The following is a 24,666-nucleotide window of genomic DNA, read 5'->3' as shown; positions in this document are numbered from 1 at the left end:
AGCAAAGCTGGCAGAGAATAATACAAACTGTGTCATTTTGCCTATAGAAAAAAATAGGAAACATGCAAAAATATTACACCAATTACCTCCAGATGGTGGGATAACAGATGATTTTTACGTGTTTTTCTTAAGTTTCCTGTATTTCTTCGCACAGGAAGAACAATGGAGCTGACTTCAGAATCTGAATTTGTATCGGTCACAGTGATTCGTTACAGATGACAGAATCCACTTTTTGTGGTTTGAGCAGAGGGGGCTTATTCCTGGGTGTTAAGACTGAGATTCCAGGACTACCAGGGAACAAAGAGTGGAGGCCCCATAGCCAGGTACAACACAGCCTAGACAATCCCCTGACTCCACCTAAGACGGCTGCTATGGAAACCCCAATGTCTGTGATGCTCAGGCCCAGACACTGGGGCTGCTGCTGTGGGAGAACGAGACCCCTCTGTTCCCTGCCATCCAGGAGCCCCATCCCTCCACCACCCTGTGTTGCTCACTTCCGCCTTTTAGATCGCAGGCAGGCTCCTGTCCAGAGGAGCTGAGGCCACCTACAGAACCCTAGTTGCACGGGTGCCTGGGAAATATAGATTTCAGGTTTTCCAGAGACAAAAGGCATGGAAAGAGGGGGTGGCACACAGGTTGAATGACTCAGTCTGCAGGATCCACTACAGAAGCAAGGCAAGGGTGACAAGACGATCACATGTACCCTTGACCTTCTGAAGTCCATACGGTGGGTCAGTTATCCATGGTCTTATGATAAGGACAGCAGGAGGCTCTCTCTCAGTCCAGGGAGTGCTGGCTGCCAGAGCCCCTCGCCCTGGCCTCCTCTCACTTCCAAATGCCAGCACCTCTCTGCTTGGGGACTTCTGCTGCTGGAGACCCCTTGGCCTCCTTGGGGCAGGCTGCAGTGTGGAGGCTTAGCGTCCCAAGGAGCAGACTCAGCCAGGACCCCAGCCGCCTCTCTGCACTGGCTCCCAGGCTCCCTAGTGGGCTGATTCCTGTTGCCCACAGTAGGGGGATCCTCTAGTGGGGGCATCCTGTACTGGGGGATCCTGCAGTAGTGGAATCCTCTAGTGGGGGCTCCACAGCGGCAGGCAGCTTGATAACAGTCATAATTAGTCACCTTCTCTTCCTCTTCTCACTTCCCTACACCCTTGCCTTCACCTCCAAATAAACTCCTTGTGCCAGAATCTGTATCTCCAGGTGTGGCTAGGGCAGCCCAAACTAAGGCATCTCTGGCCTGAGCACGCGTACATGTAAAGCCTCAACCTGATTCTTTACGACCTTCTGGGGACAGGGCCCTGGGGGTGGGTTAAGGGCTATGAGGCTGCTTCTGTGACCTTGCATCCATTCACACCAGTTTGGAGAGTCATCTTGTTCTTGGTTCTCATCCTCCTGGGCAGGTAACTAGAGGGCTCCGGGATGCTCCCTCCGCCTGCTGCCCTGTCCACACTGATGCCGCCCCACGCCCACACAGGTGTCACCACCGGAGTTCTGCCCACCCCCTCTCTGCGTCATGCATTACTCCTCTGCCGTAGGACCAGCAAGGGTGTCCTCTGAACGCGCCATCCTTGGTTTAAATGTGACTCTGCTATCAGCATGTAAGGTTGGGCCAACTCCGTCATGGGTGCAGGCAGCAAACACTTCCCTGGAGCCTGCCCAGTGCCAGGCCCTGCATCACCCACCACAGAAGTCACCCTTCCCTCCAGCCCCGCAGAGTTGCCCACGAGCACCGCCCAGTGGCAGGGAGCTCACATCCTCGGTTACACCTTCAGGCAGCTGGTGAGAGAAGCAGCTTTATCCATCAACCCCTCCGGGCCGGGTGTCTGACTTGTCTCCTTCCACATTCTTGGGGCTAATTGTTCCTGTTACCCTTCATCCACAGATGAGGCTCCTGGAGGTTGAGTGACATTCTGGGGTCGCTTGGCAGGCAGTAAGGGGAAGGACTGGGTAGGGACCAGGAAGGCCTGCTCAGGGTCCTTTCCTGTTCCCTGGGGCGTCCTGGCCGCTCAGACACAGGACGTCCCAGGACACGGGGCTCCTGGCACTGCTGCGTCACTGCCTCTCAGCCGTTTAGCTGGTTTCCATTAAACCTTGATGTACACACGGGACATACAAAGCTTATCTACACACGTGTGTGCGCATGCACTACACACAGTTTAAAGCTCCACTACAGTGCAGACACGGGTGTTGACCCCCGAGTCAGTAAACGGGCATTTCCAGCGCGGCCCTCCTGCAAACAGCCCTCTCCCTGGGGTGACAGTGCCCTGACATTTGTGACAATCCTGTCCCTGCTTGGCCTCATCGTCTGACTCCCAGGAGGGCACCTCTCAGCTGGGTTGGCCTGTGTTACTTCATTCACATGGACTGTGACACGTGCCCTCTTTGGGGACTGGCTGCCTGGGAGACTCTCCCTGCTGCGGGCAGAGCTGTAACTTTTACCCTTTGACCAACCTCTCCCCATTTCTCCCACCCCATGTGGCTTGATTATTGCTGGAAAGATGAGTTTAGAACTGACAATTTCCCTGCTAAGCTGACAAGCGTAAAAGCTTAATTTGAAAACAAACCCAATTCCACTCACGGTGCAAAGGCAGAGACTGGGACTTGGTCAAGCCTGGGCCTGAGCCCTCAGTTTGGGGAGACGGACAGTTAGGACCTCACAGGTGTCTGGTCCTGTCCACGTGATTTTTACACACTCTCCACCCTGATGGAGCCTGTGATTTTATGGGAAAATGAGTTCTAAAATTTAATTATTAAACTTGACGATACTGTAAAAAGGTGTACAGTTTACTTATCCTTCATTTGTTTACTCTGTCTGCAAAGTGTCTCGCAGGCTGGTTTAAAATAGAATGTTTAGTAGAAAATTTGAGGTTCAGTAAGGCCAGCAGGTCAGGAGACACCTGCCACTGAAAAGAGAGTTTCTACTCACAGTCCTGGAGGAGAGGGAGGACGCACCACGCAGGGAGCATGGGGAGGGCAGGAGGCGGAGGAGCCCAGAGCCGTGGACGGACAGACAGACGGACAGGAGCCTTCATCGCAGCTTCTGTGGAGGGAACGACAAGCAGGGTGAACAGGCTGAGGACCGGCCAGGCTGAGCAACTTCATGGGCTCTGGGCTGAAGGGGCCCCCAGCGGCCTGGAACCGGACCCTGGGGGAGCAGGGCAGGTGGACAGTGGCTCAGAGCATGAGTCCAACACAGGAGATGCTTGGTTTGTATTTGAAAAGTGGGTGCTGGGGGACTTCCCTGGCAGTCCAGTGGTTAGGACTTGATGCTCTAACTGCCGAGGGCCTGGGTTTGCTCCCTGGTTGGGGAACTAAGATCCTGCAAGCCGCGAGATGCAGCCAAAAAAAAACCCCAAAAAACTGGGCCCTAAAAGGACCCCTCCTGCGGGTGGGCAGGGGCTGACAAGGGGGGCAGGAGGCCAAGTCGAGGTGACACAGAACAGGGGGTATCCTGCAAAAACAAAGCACCAAGTTTACAGAAGGTAGAAACACGGTCTGTTCAGGCTCAGCTCAAATGTCACCTCCTCAGAGGAGCCGTTCCTGCCTGCACAGTCTACACGGACAGCCTCCCCAGCCCTCAGCCACTTCATTCCTGCACAGTGCTCAGGGCTGGCCCCCGGCTGTGCACGCAAAAGAAGGGCCCTCACAGGGGCCACAGACCCCGCACGACCTGGTCTCTCATCTCTCTTCCCCCAACCCTGCCCTCCTGACTTCCCCGAGTCCTGCATGTCCCCACAGCACGTGGCCTTCTAACAGGCCGTGTGCTCACTGAGCGCCTCCGTCAGTGCCGGGCCCGCTGCCCAGGTCAGCGCGGGCACACAGGGGGCTCAGCAAGCAGTGAATCAACGTCTCTTACCATCACTGCCTGGAACATTCTCGTCTGTGGCCTCAGCGTCCACACACCCAGTGCACGTTCACTGAGGCCTTACTGTGTGCTGGGCAGGCTCCAGACACCTGGTCTCCATTCTCATGCAGCAGACAGCCTGGGGGCGTGAGACAGAGAAAAATAAGTAAAATACAGGCAAAGTCAGGCAGTGAGATGTTCCATGGAGAAAAACAAAGTCAGGCAGGACGTTGGAGTGAAGTCCTGGAGGTGTTTAGGGAGCAAGTGATGCAGAGGGAGAGAGCTCCCAGCTGAGGCTATGGCCAGTTCAAGGGCCCTGAGGCCACAGTGGGCTGCAGATGCAGAGTCTTAGTTTTCCGTGTGGATTCTTAGTTTTCTCTCCAGTCTGTATGTGGCTTTTATTTATAATCCTTGGTTTCACCTTTCTTCCTAATTAACCTGAGTCTGGGTCACCATCTGTTGAGTTGAGCAAATTCTATCCCAGTGATTTAAAGTGGAAACAGGTGGAGGATGAGGGGAAGATGGCGGAAGAGTAAGACACAGAGATCACCTTCCTCCCCCACAGATACACCAGAAATACATCTACACGTGGAACAACTCCTACAGAACACCTACTGAATGCTGGCAGAAGACCTCAAACCTCTCAAATGGCAAGAAACTCCCTACGTACCTGGGTAGGGCAAAAGAAAAAAGAATTAACAGAGACAAAAGAATAGGGACGGGTCCTGCACCAGTGGGAGGGAGCTGTGAAGGACGAAAGGTTTCCAAACACTAGGAAGCCCCTTCACTGGCGGGGAAAGCTTCGGAGCCGCGCAGGAGAGCGCAGCAAGCTGCGGGAGGGAAAAGCGGAGAGATTCCCGCACAGAGGATCAGGGCCTACCGGCACTCACCAGCCCGAGAGGCTTGTCTGCTCACCCGCCGGGACCGGCGGGGCTGGGACCTGAGGCTCGGGCTTCGGTCGGAGCGCAGGGAGAGGACTGGGGTTGGCGGCGTGAACACAGCCTACAGGGGGTTAGTACGCCACGGCTAGCCGGGAGGGAGTCCGGGGAAAAGTCTGGACCTGCCGAAGAGGCAAGAGACTTTTTCTTCCCTCATTGTTTCCTGGTGCGCGAGGAGAGGGGATTAAGAGCCCCGCTTAAAGGAGCTCCAGAGACGGGCGCGAGCCGCAGCTAAAAGCGCGGACCCCAGAGACGGGCATAAGACACTAAGGCTGCTGCTGCCGCCACCAAGCCTGTGTGCGAGCACAGGTCACTATCCACACCCCCTTCCGGGGAGCCTGTGCGGCCCGCCACTGCCAGGGTCCCGGGATCCAGGGACAACTTACCCGGGAGAACGCACGGCACGCCTCAGGCTGGTGCAACGTCATGCCGGCCTCTGCTGCCGCAGGCCCGCCCCTCACGCACTCCGTGCCCCTCCCTCCCCCGGGCCTGAGTGAGCCAGAGCCGCTGAAGCAGCGGCTCCTTTAACCCCGTCCTGTCTGAGCGAAGAACAGACGCCCTCCTGCGACCTACACGAAGAGGCGGGGCCAAATCCAAAGCTGAGCCCCAGCAGCTGTGCGAACAAAGAAGACAAAGGGAAATCTCTCCCAGCAGCCTCAGGAGCAGCGGATTAAAGCTCCACAATCAACTTGATGTACCCTGCATCTGTGGAATACATGAATAGACAGCGAATCATCCCAAACTGAGGAGGTGGACTTTGAGAGCAAGATTTATGATTTTTTCCTTTTCCTCTTTTTGTGAGTGTGTATGTGGATGCCTCTGTGTGAGATTTTGTCTGTATAGCTTTGCTTCCACCATTTGGCCTAGGGTTCTATCCGTCCGTTTTTTTTTTCTTAATAATTTTTATTTTAATAATTTTATTTTATTATACTTTATATTCTTTCTTTCTTTTTTCCTTCCTTCCCTCCTTCTTTCCTTCCTTCCTTCCTTCCTCCCTCCATCCCTCCCTTCTTTTCTTTCTTTCTTTCTCTCTTTCTTCCTTTCCTTCTACTTCTACTAATTCTTTCTTTCTACTTTTCCTCCCTTTTATTCTGAGCCGGGTGGATGAAAGGCTCTTGGTGCTGCAGCCAGGAGTCAGTGCTGTGCCTCTGAGGTGGGAGAGCCAACTTCAGGACACTGATCCACAAAAGACCTCCCAGCTCCACATAATATCAAACGGCGAAAATCTCCCACAGATCTCCATCTCAACACCAGCACCCAGCTTCACTCAACGACCAGCAAGCTACAGTGCTGGACATCCTATGCCAAACAACTAGCAAGACAGGAACACAACCCCACCCATTAGCAGAGAGGCTGCCTAAAATCATAATAAGGCCACAGACACCCCAAAACACACTTACAGACGTGGACCTGCCCACCAGAAAGACAAGATCCAGCCTCATCCACCAGAACACAGGCACTGGTCCCCTCCACCAGGAAGCCTACACAACCCACTGAACCAACTTTAGCCACTGGGGACAGATACCAAAAACAATGGGAACTATGAACCTGCAGCCTGCAAAAAGGAGACCCCAAACACAGTAAGATAAGCAAAATGAGAAGACAGAAAAACACACAGCAGATGAAGGAGCAAGATAAACCCACCAGACCTAACAAATGAAGAGGAAATTGGCAGTCTACCTGAAAAAGAATTCAGAATAATGATAGAAAGATGATCCAAAATCTTGGAGATAGAATAGACAAAATGCAAGAAACATTTAACAAGGACCTAGAAGAACTAAATATTAAACAAGCAACGATGAACAACACAATAAATAAAATTAAAAATACTCTAGATGGGATCAATAGCAGAATAACTGAGGCAGAAGAACGGATAAGTGACCTGGTAGATAAAATGGTGGAAATAACTACTGCAGAGCAGAATAAAGAAAAAAGAATGAAAAGACCTGAGGACAGTCTCAGAGACCTCTGGGACAACAATAAACGCACCAACATTCGAAATATAGGGGTTCCAGAAGAAGAAGAGAAAAAGAAAGGGACTGAGAAAAATATTTGAAGAGATTATGGTGGAAAACTTCCCCAATATGGGAAAGGAAATAGTTAATCAAGTCCAGGAAGCACAGAGAGTCCCATCCAGGATAAATCCAAGGAGAAATACGCCAAGACACATATTAATCAAACTGTCAAAAATTAAATACAAAGAAAACATTAAAAGCAGCAAGGGAAAAACAACAAATAACACACAAGGGAATCCCCATAAGGTTAACAGCTGATCTTTCAGCAGAAACTCTGCAAACCAGAAGGGACTGGAAAGACATATTTATTTATTTATTTATTTATATTTTTTTGCGGTACGTGGGCCTCTCACTGTTGTGGCCTCTCCCGTTGCAGAGCACAGGCTCCAGACTAGCAGGCTCAGCGGCCATGGCTCACGGGCCTAGCCGCTCCGCGGCATGTGGGATCTTCCTGGACCAGGGCACGAATCCGTGTCCCTTGCATCAGCAGGCGGACTCTCAACCACTGCGCCACCAGGGAAGCCCTGGAAGGACATATTTAAAGTGATGAAGGAGAAAAACCTGCAACCAAGATTACTCTACCCAGCAAGGATCTCATTCAGATTTGATGGAGAAATTAAAACCTTTACAGACAAGCAAAAGCTGAGAGAGTTCAGCACCACCAAACCAGCTTTACAACAAATGCTAAAGGAACTTCTCTAGGCAAGAAACACAAGAGAAGGAAAAGACCTACAATAACGAGCCCAAAACAATTAAGAAAATGGGAATAGGAACATACATATCGATAATTACCTTAAATGTAAATGGACTAAATGCTCCCACCAAAAGACACATTGGCTGAATGGATACAAAAACAAGAACCATATATATGCTGTCTACAAGAGACCCACTTCAGACCTAGAGACACATACAGACTGAAAGTAAGGGGATGGAAAAAGATATTCCATGCAAACGGAAACCAAAAGAAAGCTGGAGGAGCAATTCTCATATCAGGCAAAATAGACTTTAAAATAAAGACTATTACAAGAGACATAGAAGGACACTACATAATGATCAAGGGATCGATCCAAGAAGAAAATATAACAATTGTAAATATTTATGCACCCAATATAGGAGCACCTCAATACATAAGGCAAATACTAACAGCCATAAAAGGGGAAATCGACAGTAACATATTCATAGTAGGGGACTTTAACACCCCACTTTCACCAATGGACAGATGATCCAAAATGAAAATAAATAAGGAAACACAAGCTTTAAATGATACATTAAACAAGATGGACTTAATTGGTATTTATAGGACATTCCATCCAAAAACAACAGAATACACATTTTTCTCAAGTGCTCATGGAACATTCTCCAGGATAGATCATATCTTGTGTCACAAATCAAGCCTTGGTAAACTTAAGAAAATTGAAATTGTTTCAAGTATCATTTCCGACAACAACGCTATGAGACTAGATATTAATTACAGGAAAAGATCTGTAAAAAATACAAATACATGGAGGCTAAACAATACACTACTTAATAATGAAGTGATCACTGAAGAAATCAAATAGGAAATTAAAAAATACCTAGAAACAAATGACAATGGAGACACGACTACCCAAAAACTATGGGATGCAGCAAAAGCAGTTCTAAAAGGGAAGTTTATAGCAATACAATCCTACCTTAAGAAACAGGAAACATCTCGAATAAACAACATAACCTTGCACCTAAAGCACTTAGAGAAAGACGAACAAAAAACCCCCAAAGTTAGCAGAAGGAAAGAAATCATAAAGATCAGATCAGAAATAAATGAAAAAGAAATGAAGGAAACGATAGCAAAGATCAATAAAACTAAAAGCTGGGTCTTTGAGAAGATAAACAAAATTGATAAACCATTAGCCAGACTCATCAAGAAAAAAAGGGAGAAGACTCAAATCAATAGAATTAGAAATGAAAAAGGAGAAGTAACAACTGACACTGCAGAAATACAAAAGATCATGAGACATTACTACAAGCAACTCTATGCCAATAAAATGGACACCTGGAAGAAATGGACAAATTCTTAGAAACGCACATCCTGCCCAGACTGATTCAGGAAGAAATAGAAAATATGATCAGACCAATCACAAGCACTGAAATTGAAACTGTGATTAAAAACCTTCCAACAAACAAAAGCCCAGGACCAGATAGGTTCACAGGCGAATTCTATCAAAAATTTAGAGAAGAGCTAACACCTATCCTTCTCAAACTCTTCCAAAATATAGCAGAGGGAGGAAAACTCCCAAACTCATTCTATGAGGCCACCATCACCTTGATACCAAAACCAGACAAGGATGTCACAAAGAAAGAAAACTACAGGCCAATATCACTGATGAACATAGATGAAAAAATCCTCAACAAAATACTAGCAAACAGAATCCAACAGCACATTAAAAGGATCATACACCATGATCAAGTGGGGTTTATTCCAGGAATGCAAGGATTCTTCAATATAGGCAAATCAGTCAACGTGACATACCATATTAACAAATTGAAGGAGAAAAACCATATGATCATCTCAATAGATTCAGAGAAAGCTTTTGACAAATTCAACACCCATTTATGATAAAAACCCTGCAGAAAGTAGGCATAGAGGGAACTTTCCTCAACAAAATAAAGGCCATATATGACAAACCCACAGCCAACATCATCCTCAATGGTGAAAAACTGAAAGCATTTCCACTAAGATCAGGAAAAAGACAAGGTTGCCCACTCTTATTCAACATAGTTTTGGAAGTTTTAGCCACAGCAATCAGAGAAGAAAAGGAAATAAAAGGAACCCAAATCAGAAAAGAAGAAGTAAAGGTGTCACTGTTTGCAGATGACATGATACTCTACATAGAGAATCCTAAAGATGCTACCAGAAAACTACGAGAGCTAATCAATGAATTTGGTAGAGTTGCAGGATACAAAATTAATGCACAGAAATCTCTGGCATTCCTATATACTAATGATGAAAAATCTGAAAGTGAAATCAAGAAAACACTCCCATTTACCACTACAACAAAAAGAATAAAATATCTAGGAATAAACCTACCTAAGGAGACAAAAGACTTGTATGCAGAAAATTATAAGACACGGATGAAAGAAATTAAAGATGATACAAATAGATGGAGAGATACACCATGTTCTTGAATTGGAGGAATCAACACTGTGAAAATGACTACTACCCAGAGCAATCTACAGATTCAATGCAATCCCTATCAAACTACCACTGGCATTTTTCACAGAACTAGAACAAAAAATTTCACAATTTGTATGGAAACACAAAAGACCCCGAATAGCCAAAGCAATCTTGAGAACGAAAAATGGAGCTGGAGGAATCAGGCTCCCTGACTTCAGACTACAGTACAAAGCTACAGTAATCAAGACAGTATGGTACTTGCACAAAAACAGAAAGATAGATCAATGGTACAGGACAGAAAGCCCAGAGATAAACCCACGCACATATGGTCACCTTATCTTTGATAAGGGAGGCAGGAATGTACAGTGGAGAAAGCACAGCCTCTTCAATAAGTGGTGCTGGGAAAACTGGACAGCTACATGTAAAAATAGGAGATTAAATCACTCCCTAACACCATACACAAAAATAAGCTCAAAATGGATTAAAGACCTAAATGTAGGGCCAGACACTATAAAACTTAGAGGAAAACATAGGCAGAACACTCTATGACGTAAATCACAGCAAGATCCTTTTTGACCCACCTCCTAGAGAAATGGAAATAACAACAAAAATAAACAAATGGGACCTAATGAAACTTCAAAGCTTTTGCACAGCAAAGGAAACCATAAATAAGACCAAAAGACAACCCTCAGAATGGGAGAAAATATTTGCAAATGAAGCAACTGACAAAGGATTAATCTCCAAAATTTATAAGCAGCTCATGCAGCTCAATAACAAAAAAACAAACAACCCAATCTAAGAATGGGCAGAAGACCTAAATAGACATTTCTCCAAAGAAGATATACAGACTGCCAACAAACACATGAAAGAATACTCAACATCATTAATCATTAGAGAAATGCAAATCAAAACTACAATGAGATATCATCTCACACCAGTCAGAATGGCCATCATCAAAAAATCTAGAAACAATAAATGCTGGAGAGGGTGTGGAGAAAAGGGAACACTCTTGCACTGCTGGTGGGAATGTGAATTGGTACAGCCACTATGGAGAACAGTATGGAGGTTCCTTAAAAAACTACAAATAGAACTACCATATGACCTAGCAATCCCACTACTGGGCATATACCCTGAGAAAACCATAATTCAAAAAGAGTCATGTACCAAAATGTTCATTGCAGCTCTATTTACAATAGCCCGGAGATGCAAACAACCTAAGTGTCCATCAATAGAGGAATGGATAAAGAAGATGTGGCACATATATACAATGGAATATTACTCAGCCATAAAAAGAAATGAAATTGAGCTATTTGTAATGAGGTGGATAGACCTAGAGTTTGTCATACAGAGTGAAGTTAAGTCAAAAAGAGAAAGACAAATACCATATGCTAACACATATATATGGAATTTAAGAAAAAAAATGTCATGAAGAACCTAGGGGTAAGATAGGAATAAAGACAGAGATCTACTAGAGAATGGACTTGAGGATATGGAGAGGGGGAAGGGTAAGCTGTGACAAAGCCAGAGAGTGGCATGGACATATATACACTACCAAACGTAAGGTAGATAGCTAGTGGGAAGCAGCTGCATAGCACAGGGTGATCAGCTCAGTGCTCTGTGACCACCTAGTGGGGTGGGATAGGGAGGGTAGGAGGGAGGGAGTCGCAAGAGGGAAGAGATATGGGACCATATGTATATGTGTAACTGATTCACTTTGTTATAAAGCAGAATCTAACACACCATTGTAAAGCAATTATACTCCAATAAGATGTTAAAAAAAAATTCAAAAAGAAAATAAAGTGTAAACGGGTGAATGCGGGTCAAGTCAGCGCGTGTTTACTGGTTGGCCTCCCTGGGCCCAGCTGTGTCTGGCACCAGGCGGCTGTGTAGTGAGCATGACTGTCTCTGCCCTGAAGACCCCAGTTAGTGAACATCCAGACGCCCTCAGTCCCGGTCTGCTGCCCCCCTGCCCCCCTTCATCTGGGTCTCAAGCTCCCGCGCTGACCTCAGTTGCACCTTCCTCCCCCACCTCTTCAATTTTAATATTTTTTAACTTAGAAGCCGTGTCACGACGGTGCCCCTCAGTAGTGAGAAACTCAGTCACCACTTCAGCAGTGGGATCCACTTGTCATGCCTGAGCTGAGGCTGGACAGGATGGAAACACAGGACGCGGAGGAGGAGACGGCTCAGGGGCTGGGTCTCGGGGCAGGCAGAGGGGAGGCGGGGAGAGAGAGGAGGAGGTCACGGCAGGAGGAGGTGAGTCCAGGGGCTCCCAGGGTCACCTCCTGTCACTTCCTGCTGCTCCCGCCTCAACACGGGAGCCTGAATCCCATGCTGCATCACACCTGCAGGCCCTCACATGACTGGGCCTCCAGCAGGAGCCCCTCTCCTCTACTCACCAGTGGCAATGCCCTCACCCTTCAAGACCCTGTTCTTCTGAGGGCTTGTCCCTGGCCCTGCCTGCCCGGGGCACCCGTCCCACTGTGACCCACTCACCCGTTCTGCATTCACCTCTCCTGGTTGTCACGGCCTGAGGATGACCTGATGCCCCGGGACATGGTCTGCTTCTCAGGACCAGCTGAGAGACCAGCAGACCTTGGTTATAAGCTCTAAGTCTGCGTGACCCTGGGCGAGTCCCTTATGCCCTGGGAGCCTCCGTCTCTCACTGTAAAGGGGTCTGGCAGTGGCCACCCCACAGTGACAGTCAGCTGCTGGACCTGCCAGAGGAGAAGCAGGGCCGGGGGCCTGTGGCTGTGACCTTCAGGGCTGACCCTTGAAGCGGGCCTCGGCATGGCCAGGGTTTGCAGAAAGCCTGGGTGCAGCAATGCATGAGGGGGTGGGAGAAGGGCAGAGGTTAGGGGGCAGCTTTGGAGCCATAAGACAGGGCATCCAAGGGACACTTTCCAGAGCCCATGGCCCTGGGCCTCTCCCACTCCCACCCCTTCCTGGCTGCCTTCAGAGGACATGCAAGGAACCCCTCTTTTGAAGGCTACACTCTCAGCCCATTTATCCTGTCCGCCCGGCGTTCAGGGCAGGCTCCACATGACTGTGGTCCTCATGTGCCTTGTGAAGCAGTGAGGGCTGGAGGGAGGACGGCAAACTCAGATGTCTCCAGGGACCAGGCAAGGAGAGGCTGGGGGAATGCCTGGGCCCGGGGGAATCTTAGGGGGTGGTGGGGACTGTGATGAGCTGGGGACACAAGCTCCATCCAGATAGGGCTCCCACTCAGCCCCAGAAGAGCTTTGCCCAGAAGGAACGTCACCCAGGAGGCCAGAACTTCTCACTTCATATCAAAACTAACAAATTAACAAAGCTCAAAGCCTGGGTTTTTGCCTGAAATCTTCTAGTTTTTAAATGTTAGAATTAATTTTAAAAATCTAGACTTGCCCCTGAGCCCTAGTTCGAGGCCCTTGGTTTAAGACCAAGGGTGGGCTGGGCAGCTACCCTGAGGCAGGGTCCAGGCTGGATGCCCTGTCACTGCACAGCCTCTGTGCCCACGTCCCCACCCCTGCCCAGTGCCTCCTCACTGATGTTCAGGGGACAGCTTCATCCCCAGGAAGCAGCCCCCGGGTCAGGGTATGGAGGGAACAGGGCTCTTCTGGGATTGCCCTTTCCTTCAGCAGATCTTCGGCAGCTGGAGCTTTGAGACCACTCGTGCTCGCGCGCACACACGCGCATCCACACACACGCACGCGCACGCACACACACACACACACACACTGATCCAGCCCTCTACCCACCAGACTAGGCTTGCCCTTCGTGCTGAAGAGCTAGAGTTGACCTCCCCCAGAGGAGCATCCCTGTGCAGGAGAGTGAGTGAGCCTTCCCTGCAGCCCTAAACCTGTATTGAGCACCTGCTGTGTACTTGGTCCTGGCATGGGAGCTTGGGGCATGGGGGGAGCCTGGGCATCTGACCACAAGGGACCAAATAAACCAGATGAGAAGGCAGTGATGTCAAGGGCTTCAAGGAGGAAGGAGACTACATCTGACGGGGAGGGGAGGGCAGGTGCCTGGGGCGGCCTTGGAGCATCCCCGCCATGTGACCTGGGGGAACAGGGGACAGGTGTGTTTCGTGGAACTGCATGCACAACGGCTCAGAAGGTGTGGGGAGCAGAGGGATGTAATCCTGTACCTGTAGCAGGCCTCCTTCCCCCTTCCTCTGTAATGATGGGGCAGCTGATGAGAGCAGCTCTCAGTGAGCCCTCCAGGGGCCCTGTTACTAGTTCTCTGTTCTAGATGAGGACACGGAGGCACAGAGAGGGCAGGGGCCACCAAAGGTCACACAGCAGGATTTCGGGAGCCTTCCTGGAGTGCCTATTACTAGTCCTTTAATACAGATGAGGACACTAAGCCAGAGAGAGGGAAGGGGCCACCCAAGATCACAGAGCAGGGCCTTAGTGAGTCCTCCTGCAGCCCAGTTACAAGTTCTTTATTACACATGAGGTCTCTGAGGCACAGAGAGGGCAGTGGCTGCCTAATATCACAGAGCAGGTTCTTAGTGAGCCCCCCTGGGGCCTGTTACAAGTTCTCCACTGCAGATGAGAACACTGAGGCACTGAGAGTTCACTGTCCTCCCAAGGTCTCAGAGCTTGGTCTTAGCGCGCTCTTCTGAGAGGGGGTCCTGTTACTAGTTCTCCATTACAGACGAGGACACTGAGGCACAGGGAGGGCAGCGGCTGCCCAAGGTCACAGAGCAGGGTCTCTTTGAGTTTTCCTGGAGGCCCTGTTACTAGTACTCTGTTACAGCCAAGGACATTGAGGCGCATAGAAGGAGCAGGGAAGCCCTGCCATCACCCAGGCCCCACTGCCTGTGTCCTTCACGACCGGCTTTATGCTGCCAGCAGAGCTGCAGGCCTAGAGTGGATGCGGAAGGCAGTTCACTGCAGCATTATTTACAATAACCAAGATATGGATGTAACCGAGCAGGACCCTATGGGGCCTTCCCGGGACAGACCCCTCCCCCATATTCTCTGCTGTAGCTCCTCTCTGAAGTAGCCAGATAATAGTATCTCACGCATGTTTCCTGAGTTTTTCAGATGCTAAAACCCCCACCATGTGGAAAAAATTAACTACTTGATGATCATGAGCTCCCAGACCTACTGGCACCTAAGGACTGATAAAGTTAACCCCTGTGACACCTCACCATCGACCAATCAGAGAGTCGTGTACAAGCTGATCACACACCCTGTGACCCCCCCCCCTCACCTGGCCTTTAAAAATGCTTTGCTGAAACCCTCTGGGGAGTTCGGGATTTGGGGGTCATGAGCCACTCGTCTCCTTGCTGGCCCTACAATAAACCTTTCTCTGCTTCACTCTGGTGTTTGTTTGGCTTCACTGTGCATTGGGCACATGGACTTGTGTTCAGTAACATGGAAACAACCTAGGTGTCCATCGACACATGAATGGGTGAAGAAAATGTGACATATATATATATATATACATATATGTAAATTATATATATAATGGAATCTTACTCAGCCATAAAAAAGAAGGAAATCTTGCCATTTGCAACAAGGATGGACCTTGAGGGCATTATGCTAAGTGAAATAAGTCAGACAGAGAAAGATACTTACAACCTCACTCACAGAGTTGAAAAAATAAACCAAACTCATAGAAAGAGAACAGGATGGCCATTACCAGAGGCTGGGTGTTGAGGGGGCTGGTGAAATGGGCGAAGAGGGTCAAAAGGCACAAACTTCCAGCTGTAAGATACACAAGCCCTGGGGATGTATGTACAGCAAAGTGACTGTGGTCAACATCACTGTGCTGTGTATGTGAAAGTTGCTAAGAGAGAAGATCTTCAAAGTTCTCATCACAAGAAAAATAATCTGTAGCTGTGTGTGGTGGTGATGGTAACCAAACTTACTGTGGTGATCATTTCATAATATGTACCTATATCAAATCATGATGCTGGACGCCTAAAACTAACAGTGTTATGTGACAATCATACCCAATATCTATATCTCAGCAATCAGGGGTGAGAACGTGGACACCCTGTTGCCGAAGCTGCGTTTGCTCTACAACAGCAGAGGGCTGGGAAATAATTTTTGGGAAGAGTGTGCCGATCCTGGCCCGGAAGACAGTGGTTTAGCAGCAACAACAGCGTGCCTGGGTGCACGCTCAGCCCAGCCAGCCCCTGTGCTCTACCTGTCATCCCATTTAATCCCCTCCCCACCCTAAGAGGGAGAGACTTCAATATTCCCATTTTACAAATGAGAAAACGGAGGCCCAAGTGTTGGAGCCAGCTTTGAACCCGTGCTGTGATTTCAAAGTCACATCTCAACCCAAATTTCTAGAAGGTGGGGGTCCAGGCACTGGGGACCCTCCCTCTTCCACACTTAGAGTTGTGCTCCAGGGCCCACCATCCCAGAGGCTGCTGGATGAACACATTGAACCCACTTATTCTGCACCCACTCAGCGCTTGGCTGCTGCTCTTCTGCTGCTGCTGACACTTCAGCCAGCTGAGGTTGTACAGGTTACTCATCACCACCTGCCCACCCTGCCCTCCTGTGGGGCAGGGCCCTCCTTGCCTCGTTATTCTAAATCCTTAGTTCAAAAAATCTGCAGAACTGCATTAAAAGAGCCCTGCTCGCCTGTGTGGAGGCCTTGACAAGGGGAAGGGAGGGGAAGTTTTGGGGTGGCCTCTTATACTGAAGGGACATGAAAAGGGACACTATTTATGTCCCTAATGGGACTCAATGTGAAGCTAAGAGCTTTGTCCCATAGAGAAATAAAAGCCCCCCACCCTTCACCTGTGAAAGCAGCTCAGGCGCTATGGTACCCTGTCTGCCTGTCTGGCCCGTCCATATTTGGTCTGTGAACACCTCCGGGGCAGGCCTCTGCCTTCTCCTCTCTGTGCCCCCTGAGCCTGCACACCGTGGGCCTTCAGAGCCTCAGGGACCTCACCCCACCCCGACCATGACCAGAAGCCTCCAGCCATCAAAATGCCTGTGGAGTCACTTTGGCCCAAGCACTGCTGGGTACCTTAGCCCCGTCTAAAGAACAAGCCATACCATGTGGCTTCCCCAGAGTTCAAGCAGCGGGATCTGGGGGTTCTGTCTGGCTCCACACTTCCTCACTGTAGCCCAGTTACCTCCCTTCTCTGAGCCCCAGTCTTGTCCTCTAAACGGGGACATGGATTGCTACCTTAATGGGACTAATTCTGTGAGGACTAATTTGGGTGATCTTAGAATTTATAGCTGGCCCCAAGAGATACCGCTTGAATCCATTCGGATCTCCAGATTAAACTGGAGTCTCCAGTGTTATCTGGAAGTTCTTCCGTGAAGCTAGACGAAACCCACACAGTTGCGGTTCCAGGGTCTCCACTTAGCCAGCTGGACAGAAAACCCAAAGTGGCTCAAACAGGCTAACAAACAAGCACGAGAGAATGACTTACGTAACTAAGTCCACAGGTGGACGGCTTACGGCAGGGCTGCACCTGGAGCTCATGGGCGTCAGCAGAAACGGTCTCTCCCCGCCTCTGGGTTCTGCTGACTGGTGTCATCCTCACGCAGGCGGCTCTACCTTGATGGGAGTAAGACGGCCACCAACTGCCACAGGCTGAGGTCAAGTCCCCTCCAACTGCCCCGGACTGACCTCGCGTCCCCTCCAGCTACCGCGGGCTGGGCAAGCGAAACACAGCTTCTCTTCCCCAGGATTCCAGCACAAGGCCCCACCCTGGGCCCTGATTGGTCACTAGCCCATCCCTGAGCCAATCACGGTGGCCAGGGAGGATGAAACATACTGATTGGCTAGGTCGAGGTCATGTGACCATCCTCTCCGGGAAACTTGCTAGCTGTTCACCCTTTGTGTGGGGTGGGAGACAGGGTGATACGGAGAGAGCAGGCTGAGGGACCAGCTGCTGCGTCCTCTGTGCTCAGTTTCCTGGGAGGTACCTGCTCACATCCTCCTCCCACACCCCTTTGTCCTCTGTTTACAAAAGAATTCATGATGCGTTTCTTCTCTTCCCAAGCCCCGTTTCACCCACCAACACCAAAAATGAGCAAGACTTCCCTGGTGGCGCAGTAGTTAAGAATCCGCCTGCCAATGCAGGGGACACGGGTTCGGACCCTGCCGGGAAGATCCCATATGCCGCGGAGCAATTAAGCCCGTGCGCTACTGAGCCTGCGCTCTAGAGCCCGCGAGCCACAACTACTGACGCCTGCGCTCTGGAGCCCGCGTGCTGCAACGACTGACACCTGCGCACCTAGAGCCCGTGCTCCGCAACAAGAGAAGCCACCGCAATGAGAAGCCAGCGCACTGCAACGAAGAGTAGCCCCCGCTCGCCCCAAATAGAGAAAGCCTGTGCGCAGCAATGAACACCCAATAGCAGCCAAAAATAAATAAATAAATTTATAAAAAAATAATAATAAAAAAAAGAGGGAGGATTGGGGATCCCCTTCCAGCCTCAAGGCTTGGTTTCTGTGTCCCGTTACAATCATTTATTCAGTCAACAAACATCCACTGAGCACCTACTACATGCTGCTATGGGTTCTCACGACTGTTAGTTGTTCTGAGTAGTGGGTATCACCCAGGAGCCTCCAAAAGGGAACAAGTTTTGTGTGATGAAGCATCTGGAGGTGAGCTTCCAGTCCCGCTCTGCCACCCACCGTGTGGCCCTGAGGAATTCCTCCTCCTTTCTGGGCTTCTGCTTTCTCATCTGAAGAGGCACTGGGGAAAATGAGTTCCTGGAGCCCCCTCAGCTCTGACATGCTTTGGTTGGGTCTTAGAACATGTCTCTCCAGCTGAGTCAGCCGATGAGCACCGTGGAAAATAGCCACAACTCTCCCATGGCAGAGCTGGGCTGAGTTGAGTCCACAATCACAGCTGTGCATCTAAATCCTTCCCCTTCATGGCTGCTGAGAGCACCCAGGGCAGAGGAGGATCAGCTCTTTCCGTGCCTGTGAAGACCCCCAGCTCTAGGTCCCTATGAGCTTGCCCAATGCTGCTGCTGCCCCAGGAAATCTTTTGGGGCATTTGTGATTCCCAAGTTCTCCCACTTGAAGTCAAGTTTGGGGCTCTCAAAGGGAAATAGAGGGAGGCCACATGGAGGGGAGGAGAGGATGGTGTGGAGGTTCCATGGAGTCCATCCATCATCCACCTCCCTCTCTGCTTCCCTTTCTCTGTCACAGATGAAATTGGTCATGGCTCCCTGGAAGAACAGAGACCCCTGATGTGTTGGTGGGGAAGGGAGGGATCCCTGTGAGGCAGGCTCAGCGGGGAGACTGTTTTCTTCTGGACGGGTCTAGTTTCTCTTCACTCTGAACATTTGGGGACGTCAATTAATACCCCTGGTCATTCTGTCACTTATTGTCAGGTCACCCTATTAATCAATCCATTTGTTCCCTCCTTTATTTAGATCATGCTGTTTGTTTTTTTTTTTTAAGCAAGAAGGGTGATTTATGAGAAAACAGGGAACCTAAGAACAGAGAATGGATTAGCTGTCTTTCCAGAAGACTGGAGCTGCAGCTGGTGAGACATGAGACGCCAGGTCTGCTGTGTTTCTTCCACCCTCCTGGGGCCATATGTTCACTCACTTCTGCTTCCATTTGCACAGCACTAGGTCCTCCTGTCTTTAAGTCTATTGGTTTCTCTCCAGTTCCACTGCCAGGGCCCTGGTCTAAAGTACTATCCTTTGTCCCGGGAAAACTGAAATGACCTCCTAATGTTTCGCCCCACATCCACTCTGCTGTTCTCACTACAGCCAGGTGATTTATTAAAAATGGAAAATGTACTCAGTGGTTTTCCACTGCTCCTAAGATAAACATCAAAATATTAAGCCTGGGGGCTTCCCTGGTGGCGCAGTTGTTGAGAGTCCGCCTGCTGATGCAGGGGACACGGGTTCGTGCCCTGGTCCGGGAAGATCCCACATGCTGTGGAGTGGCTAGGCCCGTGAGCCATGGCCACTGAGCCTGCGTGTCCGGAGCCTGTGCTCTGCAACGAGAGAGGCCACAACAGTAAGAGGCCTGCGTAATGCAAAAACAAAAAATCTTAAGCCTGGTGTGGAACTGGATTACGATTCGCCCACATTCAATGCACTTTACTGTCGCTCTCCTCTCACTGGAGGATTATACAGCCCTGCCCTTTGTTTCTCCAGTCACAGCAAAGGGGTTGATGAACAGGGAAAGAAATGTGAGCACACGCTTCAGAACCAGTGCATGATTTTCCTCTTTCCCTGGCAAAGGCAGTATCCAGATAGAGACTGCTCCATCAACCCGAGTCCAGAGGGAAGATGACACTTCCAGAGGGAAGATGACACGGAGCAGAGCCTCGTGAGCACGTAGCATGAGTTCTTTGGTCTGGATGAAGGTTTGCTCTCTAGCCACTGCTTTTCTTACATGTATTACATTCATATGGTTTCTCTAGAGAGGGCTGGATTTTGGTATTTCTCTTCCTTCAGGTCAGTTATGTTCTGTTAAATCCCAAGTTGTTTAGGGTCTGGTAAAATAGATTCTCTTGAGGGCAGGCTTCATTAAGAAGAATAAAATGTTGTGGGCCTATTTCAAAACAGTTTCTTGTTCCCCTGCTGGACATGCAGCACACTGTCTCCAATTTTTCAGAGTGAGAACCTGGTAGGAATTCTGAAGCTAAGACTCACAAAAGTGGGTGAGGTTCTAAGACCCTCCCTAACACTGGGCCCCCCTAGAGTTTGTAACTCTTACACTTGCTGCACTGAGCCTCCAGCAATTTGTCAATCGCGGTTCAGGTTTCCTCCCTGGTGTCCATGGAGGTTTCTGCTTGCACATTTCTGCTTCAGTAAATGAGATTCTTTGTACCTACCTGTCTGTCTCTCTGATTTGGGGGCCGACAATTTGCCTGTGACCTCAATTCTTTGATAGATCTAACAAAATTTACTGATTTTCTGTTTGTTAATTTTTTACTTGTTGTTAGAATGGCAACTTCCAAATTCTTCACACGCTGAACCAGAAATGAAGTCTGAATTGTTTTTTGTTCCTTTATTTCCCTGTGAAAGCTTTGCTTTATTCAATTGTTATTAATAAGTCTTTCTTCCCTTCATTCTTAATTTCTAATTATTTTTTATACCATTTGTCTAATTATTCCTTCTTTGATAGATATTTGATGACATCCAGTTTCACTATTATAAACAATGCTGAAGTAAGATTCATGTATATAATTTATTACACTGATATCTAACTGCTCAGTTTGCCTTGCTTTCTTTTAGTCAGCGAGCATGAGTCATATTTTTAACATTTCTTTTGTGGGGATTATTTGCTTTATAGGGAAGTTAATGCTGTCACTGAATAAAGACTCTTATGAAAAAACTGGACTTCAAGGTGGTCCATCTCACTATTCTGGTAAAAAAAATCGTGAAATTTAGTATTATGCTCACTCCATCACTTTTTAACAAATTAGTAATATTTTTTAAAGAATAAAAAAATACTTCATTCATCACAATACAATCTCTGAACAACACATCCTAAACTCAGGCTTATGTGGAAAGAGAGTGTACGTGACAGTTAAGTGATGGGACAGACTCCAAATTTAAATTTAAATGCCTCTACTCTTTTTGTTCAGGAAAAGTATGATTTTCTTTTGCCTTTAAAACTTCTGAGTCTAGGGGCTTCAGAGAGGATGAGATATTGCTGTTGCACCTGTTTCTCTTTCACTGTAAGGCTGCATCTTATAAAGATAGTAGAATTGGGCATGGTGCAATAGATGTATGTGTTTTGGGTCAAACATTCAAAGTAATGAACCCATGATAAGGATCTACAACTTTGATTCTCAATAGAGAATATCCTTTGATTTCCCCGTTTCCATCCATGATTACTAGTAGAAATTCACCCACGTTAGGAGATGTGGTTCTGCTGATGGTGTCTAGCTTGAACATCAGTAGTCAAGGCTGCCATGTCCATGGGTGGATTAGAATTGACCTCCTGATGACCTCTGCACTTGGCCATTGACGATGGGAAAATAAGAATTTAAAACAGCTCAGTGTTAGACATACTCATTGTAGAGAGTTTGATTTGGTAAACCTAAGGGAGTACATGGAAAATGGAACAGTTTTTACCATCCATAAAATTTGCAAAATTCTGATCTTTAAAAAAAATAACACTTTTCCCCCATGTATATACAAATGAAATTTCTATCCCTCTTTATTTTTAAAATTGCTTCCATTTATCTGATGGACTTATGTTTTAATCTGGGTTCTAAGAAGTGTGAAAGAACATCTTGGTCATTCAGATAAAGAAGCCATGACTTTCTTTGATTGGGGTTCTTTGATTTAGTTTTTGATATTAAGCTATATGAGCTGTTTGTATATTCTGGAGATCAATCTCGTCGGTCACATCATTTGCAAATATTTTCTCCCAGTCTGTAGATTGTCTTTTCGTTTTGTTCATGGTTTCCTTTGCAAAAGCTTTTAATTAGGTCCCATTTATTTTTATTTCCATTACTCTAGGAGATGGATCCAAAAAGATATTGCTGCGATTTATGTCAGTGTTCTGCCTGTTCTCCTCTAGGAGTTTTATAGTATCCAGTCTTACATTTAGGTCTTTAATCCATTTTGAGTTTATTTTTGTATATAGTGTGAGGTTTTCTAATTTCATTCTTTTACATGTAGCTGTCCAGTTTTCCCAGCAACACTTATTGAAGAGATTTTTTTCTCCACTGTACATTCTTGCCTCCTTTGTTGTAGATTAATTGACCACAAATGGGTTTATTTCTCGGCTTTCTATCCTGTTCCATTGATCCATATATTTTTGTGCCAGTACCATACTGTTTCGATTATTGTAGCTTTGTAGTATAGTCTGAAGACCAGGAGCATGATTCTTCCACCTCCATTCTTTCCATCTGTTTGTATGGTCTTCAGTTTCTTTCATCAGCATCTTACAGTTTTTGGAGTACAGGTCTTTTGCCTCCTTAGGTAGGCTTATTCCTAGGTATTTTATTCTTTTTGATGCAATGGTAAATGGAATTGTTTCCTTAATTTCTCTTTCAGATATTCCATTGGTAGTGTATTGAAATGCAACAGATTTCTATGTATTAATTTTGTATCCCAGCAACTTTACTGAGTTCATTGATGAGCTCTAGTTTTCTGGTAGCATCTTTAGGATTTTCTACATATAGCGTCATGTCATCTGCAAACAGTTTTACTTCTTTGGAGAGCTCAGGCAGGGAAGTGTGGAGCAAGGCCAGGCTGGGGTGAGCGGTCCCTGGAGTGGAGCAGGGTTCTCAGGAGATACTTTTCTTCCTCTCTCTTTCCCTTCCCCTCTCCTCCCTCCCTCCTCGGTTGTTGGTGGGGGTGGGGGATCAGCCAGCTGGCAGGGGAGGGGGCAGCTCAGGGGCCTGTAGCCCTCTGGAATTGCTGTGGCTTTTCTGCAGTCTTGTGCTTTGGTCATGTCACGGGATTGTAAACCTTTCCTGTTGGGAGCTTTGAAAGATGAGGGAGCTTTGAAAGATGAATCATGACTGGGGAGGGTGTAGGGAGGTCCATCAGGGAAATGCCCCCAAACTGATGATGGACACAGCACTAGCAATCAAAATATTGAAATCCAACCTGAGCGAAAACCAGACCCAAGTCTGAGCTCACGCCAAGTACCTACTCCACTGTCAAGAGCTAAAGTGTTACCACCTGGCTTTCTGAACATTATCCCCTCCATCAGAAGCTGCAAGTGTCACTCAGACACCCAGTAGGCTGGCCTCTGCCAGGGAGGCCTTTTCAGTGCCGCCAGGGGCTGAGTATAAATCCTGGTTCCTGACAGCACAGGCGCTTCCTGACATCATCCAGAAAAATGATTTGCTAAAGAAGAGGCAGGTAAGACCACACTTTACCTCCAAAGAGAAAGAGAAGTGCTTTTTGTAATCAATCAGTAAACAGATCATAGGGGACGGCCCCGGAAGGAGTTGAAGGTGTAAGGAAGGGGTGAGCAGTAAGGCTAGAAATCCTGAGTGCTATCCTCCGATGGACAGCTCCTGGGAACCTGCTAGAAGCACAGAGCCTCAGGCCCCACAAAAGACCCTGCACTCTGGCAAGACCCCCAGGGTTCACAGTGCACTGGAGTTGGGAGAGGCACTGGTCTAGGGTTGTACTGAGGAAATCTAAAGGCCAGGTCCTCCTGATGCCCAAGCTCCATCTCCTTTCCAAAGCTTTCTGAAGGCTCTACCCATTATTTTCTCTTCGTTGCTACCGCACTGAGGTTTAGCCCCACTACTGTGTGAGGTTCTGTCTCCCCAGTTAGACTGGGGAGTCAGTCAGCTCCTCCAAGCAGGAGTTTCTTCATGTCCCAGGCATCTTGTATATGCCTTACACGAACAGCAACTAGTCCATCAGCAATCACCCCAAACTGTTTCAGGGCCTATTTAGAGGAGTGCTTCTCACATTTAGAAATCATCCAGGGAGCTTTAAAAAACAACACAAACACCAGCAGATGAGAAAAGATGGCTGGCGAAGGCACTCCCCTCCACCACCTTGATTTTTATTTATTAAAAAATTTATTATTTATAAATTTATTTTATTTATTTATTTTTGGCTGCACTGGGTCTTCATTGCTGTGCATGGGCTTTCTCTAGTTGCGGCGAGTGGGGGCTACTCTTCGTTGCGGAGCGCAGGCTTCTCACTGTGGTGGCTTCTCTTGTTGCGGAGCACCGGCTCTAGGTGCGTGGGCTTCATTAGTTGTGGCACGTGGGCTCAGTAGTTGTGGCACGTGGGCTCAGTAGTTGTGGCACGTGGGCTCAGTAGTTGTGGCACGTGGGCTCAAT

General features: G+C 48.1%; 1 long non-coding RNA gene across 1 annotated transcript; it reads right to left on the bottom strand.

Annotated features, from left to right (window-relative positions):
- Nucleotides 1-2,661: 2,661 nt before the first annotated feature.
- On the bottom strand, nucleotides 2,662-17,567 carry LOC309960075. Its single transcript, XR_014326116.1, has 3 exons — nucleotides 17,345-17,567; nucleotides 3,857-3,983; nucleotides 2,662-3,040 (listed from the first exon to the last, which is right to left on the bottom strand). It is a non-coding gene; the product is annotated as an uncharacterized lncRNA (long non-coding RNA).
- Between the last annotated feature and the right edge of the window lie 7,099 nt (nucleotides 17,568-24,666).

Source organism: Leucopleurus acutus (assembly GCF_964270905.1).
Source record: "Leucopleurus acutus genome assembly, chromosome: 1".
NCBI lineage: Eukaryota > Metazoa > Chordata > Mammalia > Artiodactyla > Delphinidae > Leucopleurus > Leucopleurus acutus.
The sequence above is the reverse complement of the archived record's forward strand: the minus strand, read 5'-3'. Positions and strand labels throughout refer to the sequence as shown.